Genomic DNA, 13,985 nt, shown 5'->3' on the forward strand with positions numbered 1-13,985 from the left:
CAAACAACTCCACCCCCAAATCCCCACCAGCTATTTACCATGTTCTTGAATCCCTCACAGTCATATTCAAGATGCTGTAGCACTTCCTCCATTGGCTACGGAGTGAGCTGACGTCACTGAGGTGGAAGCCGAGTCACTTTACCTGGTGCCCCGATGGTTCTAGGAGAAACTTTGGGTTCTAACCATGGTTCTGCGCTGAGTTCTGAGTGGATAGGGGAGGTTGAGGGAATTGACATAACTCAGAGGTGTCCTTGTTCCCCAGGGACCCTAGGTCCTGACCTCCATCCTGTCACAAGCTGACTTGAGGTCCCCAAAGAGTGAAACCTAGGGTCACCTGTCCTAGGATCTTGGTCACAGGCTCATTTGGAAGCCCCAGAGACATGAACCTGACTTACCTGTAGACATTCACCAATGTATTATGATTTGAGAGTTGCTCAAAGGGACCTACTCACTCCCCACATGGATCCCTTCCAGGATCTACCATCACTGGAAGCTCCTGTCCTACAGAACAGAGCCCAGACAACTCATATGAAAGTCCCTGTCATCTGGCCCCAACCCACCTTTCCAACCACCACCTTCTGTGACTCACCTGTAGCTCTGCTCTAGCCACAGAGGACAAGCTTTTCCTGACGCTCCCCAGCTCCAGGCTTTGCTTCTGCTGTTTTCTCTGCCAACAATGCTGTACTAGTTTTCTGTTACTGCATAATAAAATTACCACAAACTTAGTGGCTAAAAACAACACACATTTATTGTCTCATAACTTCTGTGGGTTGGAATTTCAGGCATGGCTTAGCTGGGTCCTCTGAAAGGCTGCAGTCAAGATGTCAGCCAGGACTGTGGTCTCATCTGAAGGTTCAGATAGAGAAGGATCCACTTCCCAGCTTATGTGGTGGTTGGTAGGATTCATGCCCCTGCAGGTGGTCAGACCAAGGACCCCAGTATCTAGCTGGCTGGTGGTCAAAGGTTACCCTCAGTTCCTAGCTGGTGGTTGGCACAGCCTGCCCGTGGTTCCATGCTACATGGGCCTCTTCAATATGAGTGCTTGTTTCTTCAAAGTTAGGAAGGGAGAGTGTCTCCTAATAAGTTGTACATTACAACTTGTGCCATATAATTACACAAGTGACATGTAACCTTTGCTGTATTTTATTGCCTAGCATCAAGTCATAATTTCTGTGACATTCAAAGAGTGGGGATTACATAAGAGCATGAACACCAAGAGGTGGGGCTCCTGGGGCCACTTTCACATCTGTCTGCCATACATGCCCTTCTCCCAATCTCCCTATCCACTCTAGAAACTGGAGATGTCATGAAAGCATCCCTTAATCCCCTCAGTCAGAATACTCTGTCTTTTCTGTGCTCCCACAGGGCTCTGCTTACATCGTCTCTTGGTACTTCACTCATTCGTTCATTCAACAAATACATATTGAGTATCTACTATATGACTGAAGATAGCAATAGTGTAGTGTATTGGTTAAGGTTGCGAGTTCTGGAATCAGGTCTGGAATCAGTCTCCCAGTCCAAATCCTGGGTCTGCTACTTCATGCTGGGACTCAATAAACTTATCTCTAAATAATATGAGTGTTGTGAGTAGATGTGAATGTTAATTTTATGTGTCAACTTTACTGGGTCACAGGGTACTCAGATATTGGGTCAAAGATAATTGTGGGTATTTATGTGAGGCTGTTTTGGATGAATTTAACATTTAAATTGGTAGACTGGGTAAAGTAGATCACCCTGCATAATGTGAGCGGGCCTCATCCAATCAGTTGACGGCCTGTACAGAACAAAAGGCCAACCCTCCCCCAAGTAAGAGAGAATTCTTCCTACCTGACGGACTTTGAAATAAAACATCAGTCTCGGAGCTTCGTCCTGACAAGCAAGGGGACCCTCAGGTCTGGTTCTTGGACTTCCTTCTGCGGCATGGCCCCCAAACACCAGTCTCCCTTCCACCTCAAACGAAGAAAGCAAGACCGCCTCCTGTCCCAGGTCAGAGGAGACATCAGCCTCCCTCCACTTCCCAAAGAAAGAAAAAGAGCAGCAAGAAGCAATTGAACATATTGATGAAGTACAAAATGAGACAAACAAACTTAATGAACAAGCCAGTGAGGAGATCTTGAAAGTAGAACAGAACTATAATAAACTCCACCAACCATTTTTTTCAGAAGAAGTCAGAACTGATCGCCAAAATCCCAAATTTGTGGGTAACAACATTCGCCAACCATCCGCAAGTGTCTGCACTGCTTGGGGAGGAAGATGAAGAGGTGCTGCATTATTTGACCAGAGTTGAAGCGACAGAATTTGAAGATATTAAATCAGGTTACAGAATAGATTTTTATTTTGATGAAAATCCTTACTTCGAAAATAAAGTTCTCTCCAAAGAATTTCATCTGGATGAGAGTGGTGATCCGTCTTCAAAGTCCACTGAAATCCAATGGAAATCTGGAAAGGATTTGACAAAATGTTCAAGTCAAACACAGAATAAAGCCAGCAGGAAGAGGCAGCATGAGGAACCAGAGAGCTTCTCTACCTGGTTGACTGACCATTCTGATGCAGGTGCAGGTGAGTTAGGAGAAGCCATCAAAGATGATGTTTGGCCAAGTCCATTACAGGACTACTTGGTTCCTGGGATGGATGATGAAGAAGGCGAAGCAGAAGATGAAGATGATGATGAAGGGAAGGAAGGAGAGGAACATGAAGGACATGACTAATAGAACACTGATGGATTCCAACCTTCCTTTTTAAAAAAATTTTCTCCAGTCTCTGGGAGCAAGTTGCAGTCTTTTTTTTTCTTTTTTTCTTTTTTCTCCCCTCCTGTGCTCAGTCACCCTGTTCTTGAGGTCTCTTTTCTCTACACCATGGTTCTCAACTTGTTGGGGGGAAATGCCTTGAGCAGAATACAATGGGAAAAGAATCTCTACCCCTTTCTGTTCCAAATTCATTTTCATTCCTTCCTGTTGCCACAAAAACTGTATAGAATCAACACCACCGTGCCCTGCGGGAAAAAAGAAAAACCTTCTGCTCCCTTCGCTGTGCTGGAAGCTGGAAGGTGCTAGGCCCCTGTGCAATAGTGCATAGAATTCTAGGTTTTCCCCCCTTCTTCCGTATATTAGGCTCAGAGATTACACTGTGTCTCTATGTGAATATGGACAGTTAGCACTTACCAACATGTATCTGTCTACTTTCTCGTGTTTAAAGAAACACACACAAAAAACCAAAAAAATTGGGTTATAGTAGGTCAGCAAAGGGTGGGTTCGAGATGTTTGGGTGGATTAAGTGGGCATTTTGACAACATGGCTTCTCCTTTGGCATGTTTAATTGTGATGTTTAACAGACATCCTTGCAGTTTAAGATGATGCTTTTAAAATAAAATTCTCCCACCAGTAATGTATGAGAGTTCCTTTTTCTCCGCAACCTCGCCAGCATTTATCATTCACAGTCTTTTGGATATTAGCCATCCTAACTGGGGTTAGATGGTATCTCAGTGTGGTTTTGATTTGCATTTCCCGGATGCTGAGTGATGTTGAGCATTTTTTCATATGTCTGTTGGCCATTTGTATATCTTCCTTTGAGAAATGCCTATTTAGCTCTTTTGCCCATTTTTTAATTGGGTTGCTTGTTTTTTTCTTGTAAAGTTGTTTAGGTTCCTTGTATATTCTGGATATTAATCCTTTGTCAGATGTATATTTTGCAAATATTTTCTCCCACTCTGTTGGTTGTCTTTTAACTCTGTTAACTGTTTCTTTTGCTGTGCAGAAACTTTTTGGTTTGATATAATCCCATTTACTTATTTTTCCTTTGGTTGCCTGTGCTTTTGGGGTAGTATTCATGAAGTCTGTGCCCAGTCCTACTTCCTGAATTGTTTCTCCTATGTTTTCTTTAAGAAGTTTTATTGTTTCAGGATGTATATTTAAATCCTTAATCCATTTTGAGTTGATTTTAGTATATGGTGAGAAGTATGGGTCTAGTTTCATTCTCCTGCATATGGATATCCAGTTATCCCAGCACCATTTGCTGAAGAGGCAGTCCCTTCCCCAGTGAATAGGCTTGGTGCCTTTGTCAAAGATCAGATGGCAGTAAGTGTGTGGGTTGATTTCTGGATTCTCTATTCTATTCCATCGATCAGTGTGTCTGTTTTTATGCCAGTACCATGCTGTTTTGGTTATTATAGCTTTGTAGGATAAAGTCAGGTAGTGTTATGCCTCCAGCTTTATTTTTTTTGCTCAGAATTGCTTTGGCTATGCGTGGTCTTTTGTTATAACATATAAATGTCTGGATAGTTTTTTTCATTTCTGAGAAAAATGTCATTGGAATTTTGATGGGGATTGCACTGAATTTGTATATCACTCTGGGTGGTATGGACATTTTCACAATGTTGACTCTTCCAATCCAAGAGCACTCTCATACATTGTTGGTAGGACTGCAAAAAGGTGCAGCCTCTATGGAAAATGGTATAGAGGTTCCTCAAACAATTGCAGATAGATCTACCATACGACCCAGCTATCCCACTGCTGGGAATATACCCAGAGGAATGGAAATCATCAAGTCGAAGGTATACCTGTTCTCCAATGTTCATTGCAGCACTATTTACAATAGCTAAGAGTTGGAACCAGCCCAAATGTCCATCATCAGATGAGTGGATAAGGAAACTGTGGTACATCTACACAGCAGAATACTACTGTGCTATAAAAAAGAATGAAATACTGCCATTTGCAACAACATGGATGGACCTAGAGAGAATTATATTAAGTGAAACAAGTCAGGCACAGAAAGAGAAATATCTCGTTCTCACTTATTTGCGGGAGCTAAAAATAAATAAATAAATACACATATAAACTGGGGGGAAGGGAAGAAGACACAACAATTAAAATTCCTTGAAGTTGATACGACAAGCGAACAGAAATGAGGTTGTTCGGAGGGAGGGGGGAGTGGAAGGCGGGAGGGAGGTTTCAGTAATGGGCCACAATAATCCACTACATTGTATATTGACAAAATAAAATAAAAATAAATAAAAATAATTTTTTAAAATAAAAAAATAAAATAAAAAGTTTATTGTTATGTAAAATAAATTTTAGTATGTGGCAAAATATTTAATATGCCTGATTAATAAAAACTATCAAGAAACTAAAAAATAAAATAAAATAAAATAAAATAAAATTCTCTCCCAATGATGACTTAAGCCCTGACACTCAATGGGAGAATCAGCAGAATCTGTAGGATCTTATTTGGAATTGACATTCTCTATTGTAATTTTGTTCCTTGTTTATTTTTAAATTTTCTTTTTGTTTCACTGGAAAGGAAAGATGACGCTCAGTTTTAAACATTAAAAGTATGCAAGTTACTTTGTTACAATAAAACTAAATGTGTACAAAAAAGAAAGAAAGAAAGAAACAGAACATCAGCTCCTCCTGGTTCTTGGCAGCTGCTGGCCTTTGAACTCAAACTGGGACAGCTCTGCAGATTTTGGACACACCAGCCTCCTTAATCATGTGAGCCAATTGTTATAATAAATCTTTCTCTATATATTTATATATCCTATTGGTGTTCTTTCACTGGAGAACCTGACTTACACAGTAAGGTCAAATGAAATCTCACATGTAGAATGCAGCATTGAGCTAAGCACACAGTAAGTAATCAGTAGGAATTAGATCTTTAGGTGCCAGGGAGCCAGTAGTGATTCGGTGGGAAATTGTCAGTCTTCACGGAGCCAACGCAGACTGGATTTTTCGTAAGTGATTGTGTGTGTGCTTCCCTTCTTTCTGGGACTTCTCTGAGGGCAGAACCCAGCCTTAGTCCTCTCTGTCACCCCAACCACGCTTAGCCTGGGTCTGGAACGCCTCGAGGTTCCCATGGCCAGGTATGGGATGAAAGGCCTCCCACCCAACAACAGCCCTTGGCAGCATGTCATTGCCAACATGACAGGTCGATCTGATGCTGGTCCTCACTTCCCCTTAGCGCAGCCTGCAACTGTGGCCTTCAACTTCCACATTTCTCATGCACGGTGAGGCGGGGAGAGCTAGAGCCTTGGAAACCATGTGGTGGATATTTGTCTTTTATTTTTGGCTTGCCCAGAATCTAACCTGCCCTTTCCTTTTTGTGAGAATCCTCACTGTGTGAGGCAGGGCCCTGTCTCACACAGTGAAAGCCAAAAGCCCAGCATCCCTTTCTCTATGTCATGGTACTCAGGGCCTGGTTGGCTTTGGGCTACTGGCTTGGGTTAGGATAACCCTGGTTATCTTAGTAGGAGTCCTAGATAGTGGAGAGAGCAGCCCTCCAGTATATTTGCACCCCATTTCAGCCCCCAACATGTCTGCCCACCTTGAAAGATTTGGTCAACAGCAGGATCAAAGAAGTTATGTTCTCTGCAACCAGCGTTTCCTCAGCTCATACTATGCTTCCCAGTCTCTTTTTATTTATTTCTTTTTGTTGCAGGCAAGTTGAGGTAGAGAGGAAAGGGGCGATTAGCTGCCTGCCTCAGGGTGGGCCAGATTCAAGGGTGGAGGAGTAAATAGAACCCTGCAGGGCCCAAGGAGGGAGATCTGGGCAAGTCCCTGCACGTGGGTGTGAGGCGAGCCTGGTGCTGGGAGAGGTATGCAAGGAAGGGAGAAATATTAGTCAGTTTATCCCTCAAGACAGAGGGGGAAAGAAGAGGGTAGATGACAAGGTGTTAGGCGCTCAGGGAGTGTTAAATGGAAAACCTGATTGAGGGGCGCTTGGCTGAACCTGGCCCATGGTGGGGGCAAGCAAGGCCATGTAGCCAGGCCTAGGTCTCAATCCTCGAGAAGTCTGGAGAAATTCACTGGGGGTTAAAGAAGCAGGGGGTAAAAAAGCACAGATGTTAAGATACAGTGCCATAAAGCCACTAGCTCATTCGTTCATTTACACTCAGCGAATGTTTATGGAACCGTCTCTATGAGCCAGGTACTATGCTAGTGCTAGGCACTGGCGGTACAGTGGTAAATAAGATAGATGTGGTTTTTGCTCTTATGAAGGCTTCAATTTAGTGAGGCAGGTTGACAAGGAATTAATTTCAAGGTGAATGGCCAGGCAGGTGGGTTGGAGCAGAGCAGGTGGGGGCCTAGGGTCTGGGCAGGGTCAGAGAGTAACCAGCACTGCAGGCAAGAGGGTGGTGGAGCGAGTAGGGGCTTGCAAGGAAGTAAACAGAGTGGGGTGGGGTAGGGAAGGTTGTGGGCATAATCCTGGGGTGGGGGGTGATGGTGGTCCCAGGGTGGGGGCTATAGCTTCTAGAAGAGTTGCTGGATTGGATATACGGGGAATGGAGAGGGAAGGGCGATGGCTGACCTCTGGGTTTAGGGCATGGGAGCCTGAGTGGGTAATGGACCAAGAGGTGAAGTTGAGGTGGGAGTGGGGAGCAGTAGTAGTGGAGATGCTTCCTCAGCCACTCAGCTCCAGGTCACACAGTCCCTTGACCTCTGATTCCAAGATCAGAGTCTCATGGGGATGAAAGTGCTTTCTTTCTGCAAAGCTGCTGGGAGGGGCTAGCAGTCTCTCTCTTCTTCCTGAGCATCAATTTATTCTCAATGTTTTCTTCTCAAAGAAGAACAAGATAATCAAAATTAGGAATTGGAATTTGGAAGGAGAGACTTAGGGGCACTTCCCTAAAAGCGAAGTTGATTGGAGATCCCAGTAGTGACAGGGAGTGGGAGAGTGCAAAGAAGTTCAACAACTCTCTGGGAAAATCCGCCCTTGCTATGATCTTACCTGGCACTGGATATTCTACAGGCTGTTTCCTCATCTGTAAAATGGGGACAGTAATGTCATCTCACAGGATTGTGGTGAGATTAGATACAACCCCAAGCTTCGCCCCTGAAGTGCAGCAGGTTCTCGAAAAATGTTAGCTTCCATGCTTTATCCCTGGCCTCAACCAGCCCCCGTGGAATGAAGGATATCATGAATCAGAGTGAGACAAGTATGCAAAAGTCCTTGGCAACCTGCACACACAGATACAATTATCATTGAGATGATGGTGATTAATGATGACAATTATCATGAAATGTGGCCTGAGGGAGTAGTAGGCTTGTAAATAGCAGGATAGCTGAGAGTCCCTATGCAACAAGCAAGGGTGGGAAGCAGCGTGGCTGGCTGGAAAGGGTTTGGGATGTGGTCAGAAGGACTTGGAATTGACTATCAGCTGTGTGACCTTATGAAACTACTTAATCTCTCTGGGTCCTATTTCCTCATCTGAACGACACAGATGACATCATCTATCTCACAGGGTTGTCACCGGCTAGCGAGCTCACATGTAGAGCTCCTGGAACACAACAGGTAGAGAGTAGCATAGTGTCAATTCCAGGTCAAGGAGTTACTCAGTCTCACAGCACCTCAACTTCCCCATCTAGGAAATGAGGATATTAACAATACCTGCTTCCTAAGGTTTGATAACAAAATCATGTAATGTGAGGAAAGCACATAGAACGACCTGGCATAGTCAATGTTAATTATTATCAAAATGGGCGCTGAGGAGTTCTGGCTCTACCCGCACTCCAGACCTCTTTAGACGCTTGCCTGTGACACTCACCTGTTGGAAGGGGCCTCCTTTAGCACAGGACGTTCCTGGATTCCAGAGAGAGTTTCTGTGCCATCTTGCAGTCCCTATGCGGAGCAGCCTGGAAGTTGTTTGAGTGACAAGGACGGACTCAGAATCTTTTGGTACCCTCGGCACAGCCAGTGATACTTTCACAGCTTTCAGGCTTGTTCCCTGCTGTAGGTGGTAGGGAGAGCTCCTATATCAGTCTGGGCTCCCCAAGAAACAGAACCAACAAGATGTGTATATATACATCTGAGAGAATAGCTAGGGGAGAGAGAGAGATTTTAAGGAATGGGTTTATGAGATTGTGGAGGCTCAGTGAGTCCAAATCTGCAGGGTAGGCTGGCGGGCTGGAGACCCAGGGAAAAGCTACCGTCTGAGTCCAGAGGCAGTCTGCTGGCAGAATTCCTCTTTGCTCTGGGGAGATTAGACCTGTGATTCAGATCTTCAGCTGATTGGATGAGGCCCACCCATGTTGTGAGGGATAATCTGCTTTACTCAAAGTCTACCAATTTAAATGTTAATCTCATCCAAAAAATACCTTCACAGAAACATCCAGAATAATATTTAACCAAATATCTGGGCAGTATGGCTCAGCCAAGTCGACACATAAAATTAACCATCACAGCTCCTTTCTTCCATTTTCTTTCTTTGTTAGATTTTCTGAGTTCAAACTAAGGCTTTGTGAAAAACAGAAACATCCTTATCTTCCCGTGGGCTAGCAGACTCCAGAACAGACCCCAGGACCCTATAAGGCTCACCTGTTTCCCTTCAGAGAACTCAGTCAGCGTAGAGATCAGTGACTCCAACTAGAGATGGTGAAGCAGGCCCAGAGAGGGGGAGTCACTTACCCCAGGTCACACAGCAGAGCCAACCCTACAGACCAAGGCTCAGACCAGTCCCTGCTCTCTCATCTAAGAGTGGTTGTTGACTTCACCTCCACCCCCCAAATGCTGAGGATATTAACCCTTTAATGTATGCAAAGGCCCCCTGGCTACTGACTGTTCCTGTCTCTGAAAGATTAGCCATTCCTGAAGGGAAACCTCCCAACACACTCTTTCCCACTACACTGATTGCTTTCTGCTGAGCAGACTGGATTGAGCAGATCAATGCCATTAATTTGCACTGAGAAGAGGTTAGTGATTTTCCCCCTTCAGATATGACAAGGCTGTCTGAAGCTTGTGGTAAGATAAGAACCCCAGCCTTTTTAAAATCTCATCTGCAGAGGGTTCACAGAATCTTGAAGCAGGAAGAAGCTTCCAGAAGAATTTATTCTATCCAATTCCTTCACTTGGGAGATGAAGGCATGAGGGACCCAGAGTAGGGAAATAATGGGCCTCAGGAAACAGAGCTAATCAATTGATTTCTTTGTGTTCTCTTCCTTTAACTGGACTTGGTCCCAGGGGAAGAAGGGTCCTGGGCTGACTGAGGGAGGCTGAGTAGAGAGGAAGACTCACAGGGAAGCCACTCCCCCAGTCCAGGTGGGATGTGAGGGGCCTGGACTCAGGCAGTTGCAGGGTGGGTGGAGAGGATGAAGGCTGACATGGTATCCAGTGATGGCGGTGAGAGAGAACGGAAGTGGGCAGTGACTGGTCAGATGTGTGAGCTGGGGGAAGGATAGAGTTCAGGGTTCCTGTTTGGTTGCTGGGTAATAGATCTGCAACATCACCAGCACCACTTTAGACGAGCCCAAGTTCAAAATGGCACTACCCACCTCCTCCCCTCCCCTCTCCCCTTCCCTTCACAAGAACCCTCCTGACTTAAACAGAAACCTCTTTTGCTTCTGCAAGGACTGCTGTTCTCCACCCCGATCCACATTAGCATAACGACCCTCCTTGATGGCATCAGCCAGCCCTGGGCACACTATATAAGCTCTCCCACCCTCACACCTGGTGCTGTCCCCTTTCCAGGGCAGCCCTGGGCTGCCTGCCTCTCTGAGCACAGCCCAGTGGCTTTTCTTCCTTTAATAAAACTTGAACAGTAGCCGGCATCTCGGCTCACTTTCTTTCACCAGGTAGATGGATATTACTAACCAGGACCAGGAATGTTTTAGAGGGAAGGGCAATGAGCTTTGAAGGTGTCACGGGAGGTGCCGGGCCTGAAGCTCAAGCACAGGATTGAGTGTGAGATGTGGCACTCTTTCAGCATGTTCTGGATGCTGAACCCATGGGAAGGAGGATTTGTGTGGGCGTTCATAGCCAGGTAAAAGCAGAGCCAGAGCTGATTCCTGGGTCATGCTCTTCCACTAAACTGTATTCCCAAGGGAGGATGTCAAGGACCACAGATACCTTCCCAGGGAGGGTTTCTGTCCCATTTCCACAGTCACTCCCCTCCTCTGACCAGTATTGCATGTATCTATGGATCTGACACTGTCCCTCCCTGCTGAAAGAAGCTAATGCCCATAGGTTCTCATGACCAGGGAGTCTGTCTGATGCTTTCTGGTCTTGGTGAAGTGTTTCCCTGGAGTTGGTGAGAGCTTGGACAAGGAGGGTACAGACATGAGTGGCACCTCAGTCTCCCTGCCATCCCAGGGGCTGATAAATTCTCTGACTGCTTCCACCCAGGCAGGCCCAGAGCCACACAGAAAGGACAGAGCTAGCCACTGAAAGGCTAAGTGATTCTCTCTGGAGCCCTGAGTGCTGCATTAAGAACTGTTGTCAGTAATTTGTCACCTTGATTTCCCCCCAGCTGTTTGGTAATTCACGTTAAGTTCCAAATGAGTATGTGCGCCGGTTCCTGGCAGGTTTCAGAGAGTAGAGGTCAAAAGAAAATAAAAGCATTTCTGGGATTTCTTAGATCAGATGGCTTAACCTTTTCTTTTTTAAATTTTTAAATAACTCACTCCAGATATAGCAGAAATTCCATTCAGAAGGATTCTGGCAGAGCAGCATGAGCTGACAACTCTTTTTCTGAATAATACATTATTTATTCAGTGCCAACAATGAACCGGGGAGGTGACGAGCTAAAGTAAACTTTCTGGCACACACATGTAGAGCTCAGGAAGAATGGAGTGCTGGCAGCCTGGTCTCAGGGTGCCTTCTCTAAGGTGGAAGACTAAGAATGTTCTCCTCCTGCTCTGAATGGGGAGGAGAACTTTTGCGCACCCCATGTGCCACACACCCTGCTTGAGCTGAGCGATCCCGAAAGACCGTGAGACAGAGACCGATGCAATCAAGCAAGAGGAGTTTATTCCAGCATGCTGGGGTCACTCAGTAGAGCTTTCCACATGAAATGACATTTGTTCTCCACCACGACCCACAAGGCATGTGTCATTGTCTCCATTTTACAGATAAGCAAATTGTCTGGGACCTTGAAGTGGTGACTTGCTAAAGGCTCAAACCCAAGTGTGCAATTCAGAACCCGAGCTCCCTTCAATATTGCATCAGTAGAAGCTGGCATTTGGTGCAGTAGCTAGTTTCCAAGATGTCCCCAACAAACTAGCTTCAGCCTTCACGCCTTGTGTAGTTGCCTCCCCTGCTGAACCTGGGCTGACCTGTGTAAGCTAAATGAATGTGGCTGACCATGCTGTGTGAGCTCAGGAGCCAGGTCATGAGAAGCCTTGCGGTTTCTTCGTCTCAGAATGTTCGCTCTGGAAGAAGCCAGCTGCCATGTAAGAAGCCCAACTTCTTTGAGATCATAGCTGTGAGGAAGCCGAAGCTAGCCACACGAAGAGGCCACGTGGAGAGAGATGCTCACATCCCGCAGCTAGTCAAGCTGTCCCAGATGATGCGCAAAACACGTGAGTGCAGAAGCGATTTTCGATGTTCCCGCCAAGTCGAGTCTTCAGATGACTCCTGCCTCAGCTGCCCTTTGACTGTAACCACGTCAGGCACCCAGGTGAGAACTGCCCAGCTGAGCCAGTCAATGCTCAGAATTAGGGGAAGTAATAATAAATTTGTGTTTTAAATGACCAGGTTTTGGAGTGCTTTGTTTCACAGTGACACAGTGATACAGTGAAACCTGACTGAAACAATTGGGTTTTGGGACTATTTTATCTATAATAGTCATTATGACCATTTTTTTTTTTTTAAAGATGACCAGTATGAGGATCTTAACCCTTGACTTGATGTTGTCAGCACCACGCTCAGCCAGTGAGCGAACCGGCCATCCCTATATAGGATCTGAACCCACGGCCTTTGTGTTACCAGCACCACACTCTCCCGAGTGAGCCACGGGCTGGCCCTCATTTTTTTTTTTTTTTTTTTTTTTTTACTTACCACTTATTATATCAGACACCATACTGAGCATTCTACATTTATTATTCCATTTGATTTTCACCAGAACCCTATGAGATAGTGCCTGTTGTTATTCATTATATCTGCTTTACATATGAGAAAGGTTCAGAGATGTTAAGTAATAAGCCCAAGGTCACATAGCTACTAATTGGAAAGGCCAGGATTTAAACCCCAACAATCCAACCCTAGGTCTCATGCTGTTGCACATTGCTCTGCTCCATGACTGGATGCAGGTGATCTGGGGGACTTGCCTTGGAAAGTCTTACTTTGCCCAGAGAGCTTGTTCTGGGAGGTTAGGAGCAGCCATCTGGGCTTATGCTAAGAGTCTTCTGGGGGACCGGCAGCAGGGCTTTGTGAATTCATTCACATGGAGAAACAAATGGTTCTGACCTTTTCCTTTTGAAATGTTTTCCAAGGGAAGTCAGTGCTGCCAGCAGGGTCTGGATTGATGGAGTCGATGCTGAGAATGGGGCCTCCACCTGGCTTCGCTTCACGCAGTACCCTGGGTCAGCACAGCCAGAAACACAGCAGGTCTCGGAAATGTCACGTTGATTGCCTATTCAGAGAACATTCTGCCTCTGCCTCCCTTTCCTCCCCACCTTTATTACTTTTCTAGACTGTGGGACATGGGGGGCTGCTTTAGATTTCCTGTCCTCAGAGCACAGGGATGGGAAAAGGGAGCACTGAGTCACTTGAAATTGGGGGGCATAGATGGGGACAGGAAATGAAGGGTAGCGTGGAGGGCCCTGTCTTGAGTGACATGCACTGGTTGGCCCCTCTCCATGTGAGGTGGCCCTGCAGAGGCACCAGGGCATAGCCTCGCAGTCCCATGCTCCACTGTGTCACTTTCCTCATGGGCTGCTTAGAGCAGAATGCTGGGCACAAGGGACTGTGGCTTTGAACTGCTGCGGCAGCTCTTGTTCCGGGTGCAGGTATTGAAAGTGCTTATCTCCAGCCTCTGTCTCTGCTTCTCTTGTCTCTCTTTCCCCCGATTGGGCCTCTTCTTGGCATCTGCCCTCCACATACCCAACCCTGTCCTCAGAGCCCAGGGTTCAGGAAACAGCACTGGGACATGGTGAGAGGCTCAAGATCTCCTCTGCCCACAGGAAGAAACACTCACCCACTCAGCCTCCCGAGAGGCCCCCTTGCCTCTCCCTTCTCGTCCAGATTGCACCCTGCTCCCCAGACCCTCTGCCTGCTCAGCT

At 46.0% G+C, this 13,985-nt stretch overlaps 1 pseudogene; it reads left to right on the plus strand.

Moving 5' to 3' along the window:
- The first annotated feature begins 1,920 nt into the window (after nucleotides 1-1,920).
- Nucleotides 1,921-2,708, plus strand: LOC134385579 (protein SET-like; annotated as a pseudogene).
- The last annotated feature ends 11,277 nt before the right edge of the window (nucleotides 2,709-13,985 follow it).

Source organism: Cynocephalus volans, chromosome 1 (genome assembly GCF_027409185.1).
Source record: "Cynocephalus volans isolate mCynVol1 chromosome 1, mCynVol1.pri, whole genome shotgun sequence".
NCBI classification, from domain to species: domain Eukaryota; kingdom Metazoa; phylum Chordata; class Mammalia; order Dermoptera; family Cynocephalidae; genus Cynocephalus; species Cynocephalus volans.